Source organism: Archocentrus centrarchus, chromosome 3, assembly GCF_007364275.1.
Source record: "Archocentrus centrarchus isolate MPI-CPG fArcCen1 chromosome 3, fArcCen1, whole genome shotgun sequence".
NCBI lineage: Eukaryota > Metazoa > Chordata > Actinopteri > Cichliformes > Cichlidae > Archocentrus > Archocentrus centrarchus.
Window position 1 is genome coordinate 9,658,218 of NC_044348.1, and position 12,668 is coordinate 9,670,885.

A 12,668-nucleotide genomic window follows, 5' to 3' on the forward strand; every position below is an offset into this window, starting at 1 on the left:
TTCTCCATCAACTCCCCACGCTGCCATCTGCAGAAGTTCTCTGACGACTCTGCCATAGTTGGCCTCATCACAGGTGAGGATGACTCAGAGTACAGACAGTGGACTCAGGACTTTGTGGACTGGTGCCAGCGGAACCACCTCCTGATCAACGCCGCTAAAACCAAGGAGCTGGTGGTGGATTTCCGCAGGCGCAGACCCACCACACGGACACCGGTGAACATCCAGGGAGTGGACATTGAGATAGTGGACTCTTATAAGTACCTGGGTGTTCACCTAAACAATAAACTGGACTGGACTCATAACACTGATGCGCTCTACAGGAAGGGTCAGAGCAGACTCTACCTGCTGAGAAGGCTGAGGTCTTTTGGAGTGCAGGGGACACTCCTGAAGACCTTCTATGACTCTGTGGTGGCATCAGCCATCTTCTATGCAGCAGTATGTTGGAGCAGCAGCTTATCTACAGCTGAGAGGAAGAGGATAGACAAGCTCATCAGGAAAGCCAGCTCTGTCCTAGGATGTCCTCTCGACTCAGTGCAGGTGGTGGGAGACAGAAGGACTCTGACCAAAATAACATCACTGATGGACAAGGTCTCCCATCCCATGCATGAAACTGTTGCTGAGCTGGAGAGCTCCTTCAGTGACAGACTGCTGCATCCTAAATGCACAAAGGAGCGTTACCGCAGATCCTTCCTCCCAGCAGCTGTAAGACTTTATAATCATCACTGCTCCCAACAAAAACCACAATAACCTACACAATGTAGGATAATATATAATATACTGTAAATAGTCCGGCCTGTTAAGGTTCAACACACAGGCACATCATGTACATTGTATATAGTGTTATTATTAGTAGTATTAAGGTTAATCTTGTTTGTTGATTTTATATATATTTATATTCTTTTCTTAATAGTGTGAATTATTATATTTTTACTTATATTTATAATAACTGCGGCTGCTGTTACACCCAAATTTCCCCTCTGTGGGACAATAAAGGCTGTTTCTTCTTCTTCTTCTTCTTCTTCTTCTTCTACCAGTTGTTAGATAAGCTGCTGGCATAATTAGCTGGCCAAAGGAGGAAATAGAAGCCACTGACATCAGAAGAAGTAGCTGATATAGAAAAATCCTACCAATGGCTGGACAAAGCTGGATTGACAGACAGCACAGTGGCACTAATCATGGCAGCACAGGAACAAGCTCTAAGCACAAGATCGATAGAGGCTGGGGTCTACCACACCAGGCAAGACCCCAGGTGCAGGCTGTGCAAAGATGAGACAATCCAGCACATAACAGCAGGGTACAAGATTCTAGCAGTCAGGGCATACATGGAATGCCATAACATAGTATACAGGAACATCTGTGCCAAGTATGATCTGGAAGTCCTGAGATCAAAATGGGATATGCCCCCAAGGGTGAGTTGAGAATAACAGATCCTAAGATCCTGTGGGACTTCCAGATACAGACAGACAAACTTGTGATGCTAACCAACTGGACATCGTAGTGGTGGACCAACAAAGGAAGAAAGTCGTAGTGATAGACGTTGCAATACCAAGTGACGGGAACATCAAGAAGAAGGAACACGAGAAGCTCGATAAATACCAAGGGCTGAGAGAGGAGCTGGAAAGGATGTGGAAGATGAAGGTAACAGTGGTCCCCGTAGTAAATGGAACACTCAGGACAGTGACCCCCAAACTGGGAGAGTGGCTCCAGCAGATTCCTGGAACGACATCCGAGATCTCTGTCCAGCTTGGAGGGCAAAAGACCTCCCATAGGGGTGAGCTGGGATATATATCATTTTTATATAATTTCCAAATATGGCAGCAAGTAGAATTTTCCTGACCAACAGTCTCGAAACTCACAAGAGTGCTGTGACACACAAAAAACAAATGCATACAATTCAAAAGAACCATGATTTGTTTTTTAAGTTAAATAGTGGGGAATTAATGTTCTCATGTGCTCACCCTGTACTGACTAATGCTGTGTTTATGATTGTTAAAGGGGTGGTTCCCTCCCTCTTTTTTACTGTGACCTGTTCCCATTAAAAGTGCTATACTCTATTATGGATCAGATTATGAATTCCCCCTTGTTAACTTTACTGTCATGACTTGGATTGTTAAGTAGAGGAAAAAAGTTTCACCTTTAATTTTTTGTAATGCATTTATACTTTGGTTACTTGTGTTTTGTTCATCCCTTCCTTACCTGGGCAGGTGATAGGAAATGCATAACTATAGGGTCTGACTTTCCCTTCTGTTTCAAGATTTTGTTAATAAATAAATAAATGCCGCCTTTTGTTAAATCTACTCCTGCCTATGTTAACATTCTATTCAAAACTGTGATGCCAAACAGTACAGTCGGTCACAGCATATGCATTTTATGAATTCATTATAATATTTCACAACATTTCAGCAACATACCTCACATCACAATATAGTAAAGTCTATTTTTTTTTTTCTGTGACATAACAAAACATATCTTGCTTTTGTTTTTTCCCTGACTAATGTTGCAAACAGTGACCACTCTCCTCTCCAGGCCATGAGAATGTGAATGTGAGGATACTGCTTTATATGCTTGATGATGGGTAATTGCAGTTCATTTCAACTGGGGAAAAAATATTATTCTGAAGCCTTTCTGTGTACTACCCAGAAGGCAGCACTCTCTTTGTGTAAAGGATCTATCTCTCTGACATTTAGATTTGCCTTTTAAAGATGACATTTTTCAAAACTGGCATTTCTTCATATGTTTTCTAGAGGCGACAAAATTATTCTTTTAGAACCCAGTCAGAGTGTTCACCTAAGTGAGTAATTTATCCAACTTTAAATTGTTTGGTTTTCCTTGGTGATGAGTATGTGATGCTGATATTATAATAATTGTACTTGTCTGTGGATTAAAAGGATGCTTACTTAAAAAAAAAAAAAAAATCTAAAAATAAAGGCTTAACAAAAACACAGTAAGAGTTACCATTTCCTTTGGTGGGTTCGTGGTGGCGGAGGTTGGGAGGGCGCCAGGGTTCATCTGCAGGAAAAAAGGGCATATAGTGCACATTTATCACATTTGTTGTATAAGTGTGATTTATATGCAGCACAAATATGGTACATGCCAACAGCTTGATAGGTTTGGATGGCAGCTGATAGTTCTGGGTGTGTGACTGAAGATTAATGGAGTACTGCACAGCTATCCAGGAGACATGCTCATCTTTGAATGATTCCTTTGAATCATAGGAGCTTTCCAATTACTGCACTCTAGTGACTCGCAATGAACCTTTATCCATTCTGCAAATGAGCATGCTATCCCTAAATAATTTCCTCTACAAAGATGGTGCTATGCATTATGAAATATTCAGAACTCAATTTTCCGGTTCTATCAGTCTTTGGAAAGATCCATAATTACATGATAATCCACAATGTAATTCATTTTGGGTACTTGGAGAAACTGAGTTTGCTTCATAGCAAAATGTTTAATATGTTGGTGAAATGGGATGACGCCTGCTTTGTGGCTTTTTTTTTAATTTAAGGGGATTTTGTTTGATGATCCCATTATTTATTATTATTATTATTTTTAACAATACTGATATCCTCAGGGTCAGTGAGAAAGTCCAGACTAAGGACATATTGTAGTGAGACAGCTGGTACATTGATGGGTATTGTTGTGGAGACTTTTATAAAGGAACAGACAGACAAGATTGAGGACAGGTATTACCAAAAAGTGTAGAACCGCCTAGATACATAAACCTTCTTCACAAGTGGCTATAATATTGCAAGAATGGTAGCTTTATGTTAAAAATGAACAGCCTCCTATTACATTAGAGTAATTTCAGAAATGGAACTGTTATAGAACAGTATTAGAAACTGAAAAGGGTGGGATGGTGTTGGATTATTCCTTGTTGGCTAGAAATTTGGGGTTAATGTGCACTGTAATTCTGTGCTCAGATAAGGCATGTTTTTAGATATATTGGCATTCAAAAGGTGAACAGAGCAGACTATCATTTGCTAAACATGGTCATACATGTGAACGCACAGTGATCCACAAATAAGAACAAGTACATTATCTGCACAGTAATTTCCATCGGATTGTGTACTATAAAGAGTAAATGTGTGCTCTACATTGCCGTGTAGCTGCTGCCATAAACTTGTAGAAGTTTATAATGTATAATACAATTTAGACAGCACTATCTCATCGTGAGGTGTTCAATAAAGTGGGTACTAAAAACCTTTACCACTGGCTTTAAAACGAATAAAGTTAAATGGAGCTGCTGACATTTTTAGTAATGCATTATTGTAAGTCAGCCCTGCGACTGCAAGAGGCAGGGTGTGTCAAAACAGCTGTCTATCACTGCAACAGAAAGCTCAGCAAGACGACGTTAATGACGCGCTTGTTAAAATGTGATAACAGTGCTGAGCTTAAAGGCCAAAGCTGTCACAGCAGGAGAAGAGAAAAGAGAGCAGAGCAGTGCAGTGGAGAGGAGAGGAGTGTGGGAGGCTGCTGGAGTTCAAAGAACTCAACACCAGCTGTACAGGTGAGCCAAGTTACACTTACATTGGTCTCTCTCTCTCTCTCCCACTCCCCACTAAAAAAAAAAGAAAAAGAAAAAAAAGGTTAATCCCTCTTAAAGGTTTTCATGATTTGCTGTATTACAACACAGAATCTTTTCTCTGTAGAAAATATGGAAGTAATATATTATAATGTGCTTTTGGCAATGACCCTTAATGTCAGAGTGAAAACACCTCTCTACAAGGTGAAATGAAGTACAACATAAAATGTGGAACTCATATTTAGTTCCAATATGTCAGAGGACACAGCTAAATCCTTGCTGGTTCAGCCAGCTGGTTAGAACATTGAGATCTCATTCAGGTGGGATGGCGAGTGGTCAAAGGATTTCACTTGACTGTACTCCACCTGTGTAAGACCAAAGAAAACTCCAAATTGCCTGGAGTATGGTCAAAGGTTAAGAGGTAGATTGATTTTGATAAATGCAGCTGTAAATCTGCTGGGTGCGGATTTACAACTGAACAAGTATGTAAAGAGAGTTTTGAAGGAGTGGAATAAAAAATCTGCTCTTCTTAACATGTAAATATAAAACATTTGGCACTAATTTCAAATAATTTAGAGGTAGGGGATGGTGAAAGGCTGGCTGCGAGCTTTAAACGACAAGCAGAAGGGTTCACAGTACATTCAATCATGAATGGATCAATGTAGAGAGGGAAATGCTTTCTGGAATTTTCTTTTAAAGGACGCTCCTCAGCAGAAAGGTGTATCTTTTGGCCTGGGGTGTAAGTTGGAGTGGACTCGTCTAAGTTTGCAACAACAATGCAGGTGAACTCAAACAGAGAGAGCTTCAATTCCTTACTGGCCTGCTCAGTTTGGCTGTTGACCTGTGGGTGATGACTGGAGAACAAACTGACCGTGACTCCAAGCGCTCAACAGAATGCGCTCCATACCTGGCACACGAACTGAGTCCATCTATCACAGACTCTGTCAGTGGAATCTGGAACGAACAAGCAATCTACATGCGTTGGTAGGAGCAAACTGGTGGTACAGAAGGTCTGGCGTGATGTTCCTGAAACCTGCACAATAAGTGAAAGTAAAGTAAATTCTATCAAATAAAATATACTCACAGTTATATTACTTAAGTCTGTAATTATTGCAGGGCCCAAGTGTTCCATCTTTTCCAACAGGTATTAAGGACAAAAATAGTTCAATTACTCCTGCAGCCAAATAATCTTAGATACATTTCTCCAGCTACAAGACAAATGCACTGTACTGAAGATAGATTTGGAAGTTGAAAAAACAGGTGGAGCTCCTGAGGAGACAGGATAGGGTGAAATGGTTGGAAGTCATGGCAAAAAAAAAAATACTCCCAGTATGATAATTGTCACTGATAATTTGAAAGCTGACTCTCTCCTTGTAACTCCTGAAAAGCCAAAAGACCACAAGAATTATTTTCCCACTGACGTGGGTAAGGAGCTGAATCTTGGCCTTAGCCAATACCATTTGACATAGTCAGTTGGGAGAAGAAAATGCGGTCCAGAAAGCTCATATCAGCACTGAGTCAATGTGAGCATGCAGGGGAAAATGCTGGCTCTTCTAGATGAGTTTTAGCTTGCATGAAATGTGGCTCAACAATACCTTGGTTCTTACTCTTGAGCATACCTTTTTGCTGGCCACTGGGAACAAGAGCACAGGCAGCTCTTGGTTTTAATTCGGGTCTGTCCTAGCTACATAGTCTCAGGGTCTGGGTGACAGGAGAAATGGAACTTGTCCTTTATGGTCTCTATCAAAGCTCTCTAAAGTGCCTCCTCATTATAGCCACTCTCTAGGGTGAAGCTAAGGAATCGATTTGATTTGATTTGATTTGATTTGATTTGATTTGATTTGATTTGATTTGATTTGATTTGATTCAATTCAATTCAATTCATATAGCAATGGCCACCTTAACAGAAAATAGAGCCTCCTTGCAGTGTCATGGCCATGATCTGGTTTGTCAAATATGTTCTTTATGTCTATTGTGAAACTGGAGTAGCTGAGGAAGATGATGGAATGGTTTTCACACTTTGCAGTGGCCAAGAAACTTGCAGATCCATGAAGGTAGCTGATGAGGAGAGAGATCTCCTTCAGTGTCTTTATAAGTATTGGGCCATCTGGCTTACCAAGAGGAAGATAAGGTGACCAGGTGTCTTACTGTATTGCAAAGTGTTCTAGTTTGAAAACAGGAAAAGCTGTCAAGAGCAAGCTACATACTTGTACTCAATATATTACTTATTACTTAGAAATGGGATTGGGAAAGCTGAATTAAAATGAAAGATATTTATTTAAATGCTAAATGCCAAACTTGTAACCTGCATTGTTTATGTGTGTTTATTTTTTTAAGTTGGATATAAAAGAATCCTGACAACCACTAATCATTATTTTGGTGTTTCATATAGTCTTTGCTGTTTTGCTGGGTCTTGTCATCCTATGAACTGAGTGAGACAGGGTAGGTTGTGGAGGATTTGGAGAGTGAAGTGGAAATGTCCCTAAAGTGTTCCATGAAGTGGTTTAAACCATGCTTCTCTGAGTAAATCATGGCTCTTTGGCTGGAGACAGAAACTGTGTCTTGGTTCATGTTTGTAGTCAGGCTGTCTGCATGCACAGGATTAATTTTACTAGCCAGAATGTACTATTATAGGTAAACCCAAGCGCAGATGCTGGTAAGACTTGAGAGAGGCCAAACTGATTTAATACAAAGTTCAGGTAGATGGGGAAGAGGGGCTGGAAGCCAGGGGGCACACTGAGGCAAGCTGATCAGAGATGGGCTGATCCATTAGTACCTCATTTCCACCAATGTAGCGCCTAATCTACAACCAGTTCCTTACATTTGCAAAGTAAACACTAGTACCAGTGCTTGAATGATGGTACAAACACAGCAGCATGACTAACATCAGTGACTATTACTACGTTTCCACCGCCGAGGTGCTGGTGCATGTGACAGTGCTGGTGTCGGTTTCAATGAACTGGCTAAACGTTTCAAAATGAGCCTGCCTTTCCACCACGCTTTGTGAACTGATCCTTTGCATGTGAGTGTGTGCGGGTCCTCCTATGGACATGGAAGTCAAAGGGCACAAAAGTGGGAGAACACGCTGTTGTGCTGCGAACATGTTTTACAGTCCAAACAAAACTACTGCAGCATCTGTGTACGACGCAAGGTAAACACAGACAGCGATTATGAGCAAGATGACAAGTAGCACTTTGTGTCCTTTTATCTGTGATATGAACTGATACAAAGGAGCAAGTTCAGCCTTAGAGCCCAACCTAATTCACCGCTGTGAAAATTGCATCACTTTTCTCGTGTAATACACACCATGCAGTGAAATAGTGGAAGAAAACTTTAAGTTGAGATGGCAGAGTCACGCCCTTCTGCCGCTTTCGTCACATGTTCTTGGTTCCAGACCAGCTAGCTTGCAGTGTTGGAGCTGAACCTGTTTTTTGGCCGAGTACCAAGTGCGTTCGCGGTGGAAAAAAAACACTGAATGGTTCAAATACTGGCACTGGCACCCGGTTGGTGGAAAAAGGGCCTATGTGAGGTGCAACAATAAGAGATTCACTAAAGATCTGAAGCTGTAATCCACAGACTACTACCTATGTTAACTATGTCTTCTATAATTTTCTTTGCATGGAAATTATCCACTTGGCTCTCAAATCAATTTAAATATGGGCTGGTTCTCAAAATGCACCAAGAATAGGAAGCAAGTGCTAGAAACAGGATCAAGAACATGTGAGTCAGGGGTAGTAGGTAATTATGAGAATGCTAAGTAGGATGCTACTGTACGTGGGTGCAACACGGTGGCAGGGGGCAACATGGTGGTGTGGTTGTTAGATCCATTGCCTCACAACAAGAAGGTCCTGGATTTGAATACACCGACTGGCTGGGGCCTTTCTGTGTGGAGTTTGCATGTTCTCTCAGTGTCTGCATAGGTTCTCTCTGGGTACTCTGGCTTTCTCACAGTCCAGAGACATTCATACTAGGGTAATTTCTGACTCTAAATTGGTTATAGGTATGAATGTGAGTGCGATAGATTGGCAACCTGTCCAAGGTGTACCCTGCCTCTCAGCCTGACAGCTGGGGTAGGCTCCAGCCCAATTGCAACCCTGAATTGGATAATCGGAAGAAAACGGATGGATGGATGGATGACTAGTAGCAAAATTGAGACTAGGAGATAGTTGCACTGACTGATAACAGACTATGATCAGGCAGAGAGGTTGCAGAAGAAGCTAAGCATAAGTTGAAATGCAACTTGTGAGACTTTGCTCTGCCTTTAACACACCAGTCTTAACTCTTAAGTTGCAGAGGCTGATGTCACACATCCTCGGTGAGGTTGCAGACGCCTATCTCAAACTGTCTGAACAGGACTTTCACAGAGTGATAGAAAAAAAAGAGGCATTTTTGTCAGTGTAATCAAGCCCTGATGTCCCTTCAATTCTCAACACCGTTTGGTGATGAATTCCCATCTGCAAAGTATTTCCGAATACTTTGCCCAAGGAGGTGTAATTTAAATAATATCAGTCAATGTGCTGCTGCCAGAATAAGAATTATGTCCACACCCATATCTCATGTGACACCCAGCAGAGGAAAGACTTTCCTCCTGAATAACAAAAGTGCAATAACTCACTCAACATTATTATCAGCCTAATTATAATGGGAAAGCTAGTTGAGTCCCTTTTCCTGTTTGAATTCAGAGCAAATAGGCAAAATGATCAGTTATTTTAATTTTGTTCAAAGTGCGTGACGATTAATTATGTAAAGACCACAAGAAAGATATTGTGTTGTTTTTTAATGACCACAGAAAGTTCTTAAATTGAGGCCGCAAACTAAAACACACATTTGACAATATTTTCTCACTGGTTTAATTTAAAGGTCACATGAACCATATAAATATTAAACATTCATATCAAATTTACCATAGTATGCAAACTCACCACACACCAAGAGTCATCACATTTCCCAGGCATATTATCATAATTATATCACTATAACAAATTTAATGAGAGCAATCAGCTCTGAACATTCTTGCCTCCAAGGAAGCAAAGGTCCCAGTCAGTCATAGAGCTACTCCTTGGTCATTCTCTATTAATTTGCAGAATGTGTTCTCTTGGTGTCAGGGTCCTGGCACAGTTGTTCCCCAATGACTCCTACCTCCAAGTCAGCTGCACAAAGGGGGCCCTAATTAGACTCTCATGTGTATTTAATGGACCTGCTACCTTTAGTTCTATGAGAGAGTGCCTGATGCTACAACCTTTGTATGAAAGACCCTTCACATGCAGGAGGGACTTTGGAGAAGGACATGTCAAGTAATGTGTGTGTGTGTGTGTGTGTGTGTGTGTGTGTGTGTGTGTGTGTGTGTGTGTGTGTGTGTGTGTGTGAGTGTGAGAGAAAGAGAGAGAGGACCCAAACCTGAAGCCAAAGTTTCTGAATCCAGGGAGTCTGTGAAGTATTATGGATGCATAGATTCTTGACTTTGTGTTATTACTTCTTTACATGACATGAAAATAGGAATAATTTTGAGAACCATCTAATTTTTTTCTTTTCCTCCGACCTTAAAAAACCCACTATTTAGATCATTTTTGAAAATGGTAGCCCTTAAAGTTTACTTTCACATTCAAAAAGTGAAAAAAAAACTTTTGATTTTATGTCAGACTGACTATAATTGAGTGCACATTTATTTTCTTTGTTGACTAGTCAAAAACAACTAATATGTCTTTCAGAAATGTCTTTCCTTTAAACTTTACAATTCACAAAAAACAAACAAACAAAAAAAAACTGTCAGCATTTTTTCTATGGACTGCTTCTGCAGGAAAAGTAGTTCCACTGTAAACAGCTTGCAGTGAGGTTTGTGGCTCATCCAGACTAATAGGGGCACTGTGAAGCTGAATTTTGTCATTTTGTCAAGCTTTGAGCAACACAGTGGAAATTCTATTCATCCAGAGAAATACATCTCAAAACTTGCACAAATAAAACCAACAAAATGGTCCATCCCATTAGGGCTTAGATAGATTTTTTCTGAATTTAAAGAGAGCTGAAATGCATAGAAAACAATCAGCTGTAACACTGTAACATTGCAACAATGTCACATTTTCAGTCTTGTGCATGGGAGTGTGCCTGTTTAGCTCTCACCCATTTGAATGTTCTCACTTTCAGGGTTCTAATGAGGACCGACATCTGGACCAATCTCACAATACAGGGCTTTGACGAATGTGACCCCTGTGGTCAGTCCTTGCCCCTAAACCCACCAGGACACATAAAGCAGTAGCACGGCCCCTGTTAAAGGGCTGCACTGGAACATAAATCGGCCCTGGTGCTTCTTAACTGTCCAATTTGCATGGCCCCTACACAAAGAGGCTAATGATATTTTACAAGACAAACATGCATAAGCACGACTACAATAACACAAGCATGCATGCAGGTACTGTAGATGAACTGGTCGAGCTTATTAAATGTCATAGAGATTTGTGTGTTGTGGACACTGCGCAGAATGCCTTTTAAAAATTTGAGCTTGTTTGACGAGATCGTTTTGATGTGGCTTCAGCCCGGAACTGCAAACAGAACTCACGGAAAGCTACATTGTCCGACAGAATGATGTGAATCTTTGAGAGAGAAGGAAAAATGATTTAAAAGTCAGTGGAAAAGAAACCACAAAGCCAGAGAAAACAGAGAAGGCACAAGACCGCCGATGGGAAAAGGCAAGATGAAGAGGGTGGTGAGATGGGAGTATGGGTAGTTTTATCTGGTGGGCAGGGAGACTGTGGCGGCAGGATCTATCTCTGTTAGAGAGAACATGGGCCTGTTATTAAAGCCATTTATCACTGGCTGAATATTCTCCCTTTAATGGGCTCTGTCGTTAATTACCCAACTTTGTCAAGATGGGGAGTCAAGGGCTCTCTGTTTTCTCGGTCCATACACAGACAGGCTCACATGGACACACACATACGCACAGAAACACATGCTTGAAACATTTTCACAGATCTGGAGGCAGGACAAAGCATTTACATGAGCATACAACAGAAAAATGTTTTAACAATTCATTCCTACAGCAACACAACACAAAACGAAATAGCCCATAAAGAAATACTATCTTGTCTACTATGCTTGTCCATTTTTGAAAATAAAGAGGTTTTTATTACCAGCAGCGATAGTGTATCTGGATTGTTTATACCACGTGAGTCTGTCTTTGTGCCTCTTAATGGCTCAGTGGGATCTGGGAGGCACCTGCTGTTGCTGGAACTGCCATGAGGGCAGTTTTGAATGGACTGCTTTAGGTTCTTGTTTATTTCTCTCTTTCTGCAGACAGATGATGCTAACATGGTCATCACAGCTATGTAAGACACATTCACAAAACTTTACTGATATGTGAGTCACAAGATCCCTACTTCAATCTTTTACAATCTTTAAAGCCAAAGTTAGCAGCATTATTTTACTGGACTGCACAAAATTGAACAGATTGCAGCCTTCAAAGCTCCTCCATATATTGTGCACAGCAGGTTTTTTGGGTAAAAATTATATATATGATTGACAGGGAATTAAAAGCCAGATGTATTTGAGTGCTTTACGTGTCACAAATGCAATTTCTTTTAACACACCATCAGTTTATAAAACCTACACTTAATGGAATAAATTACAAAACAGAAACCAAGTAGTTCCAACTTGAACAACAAAACAGTTAATCTTTACTGATATGTGAGTCACATTAATGCATTTGTTAAAGTTATCCATATATATATATATATATATATATATATATATATATATATATATATATATACATACTGTAGCATATTATGAATATAGTAAAAATACAGGACTTTTAGAAGCCATTTTTGTATCATGAATACTTTTATAGGTAAAAGTATTCATGATACAAAATTGACATTTAAGCTGCTGATCAATCAAAAACAAAACAAAACAAAAAACAAGGAATTTGAAAGCATTTTTTGTGAGAATTTTTTTTTCTATTCAACGGACGGAAAAGTAATGAAAAAAAATTGCTAAAACAATACTGCACAGTGGTTGAAAAGTGTCAGAATGAAGATCTTATATGTGTGTCTCATATTAATGTGTGGCATTGGAATCTCTAAAAAACAAACAAATAAAAAATCTGCTCTTAAATTTGTGTTTGGGCAGCTTCAAAAGTGAGGTTTCATTT

The 12,668-nt window shown here is 40.1% G+C and overlaps 1 long non-coding RNA gene across 1 annotated transcript in view; it reads right to left on the reverse strand.

Moving 5' to 3' along the window:
* Window positions 1-2,999, reverse strand: part of LOC115776453 (uncharacterized) — a 14,772-nt gene extending 11,773 nt beyond the window's left edge. The window contains exon 1 of the long non-coding RNA XR_004019459.1: window positions 2,956-2,999. This is a non-coding gene — a long non-coding RNA (uncharacterized LOC115776453). The remainder of the gene's footprint in view (window positions 1-2,955) is intronic.
* Between the last annotated feature and the right edge of the window lie 9,669 nt (window positions 3,000-12,668).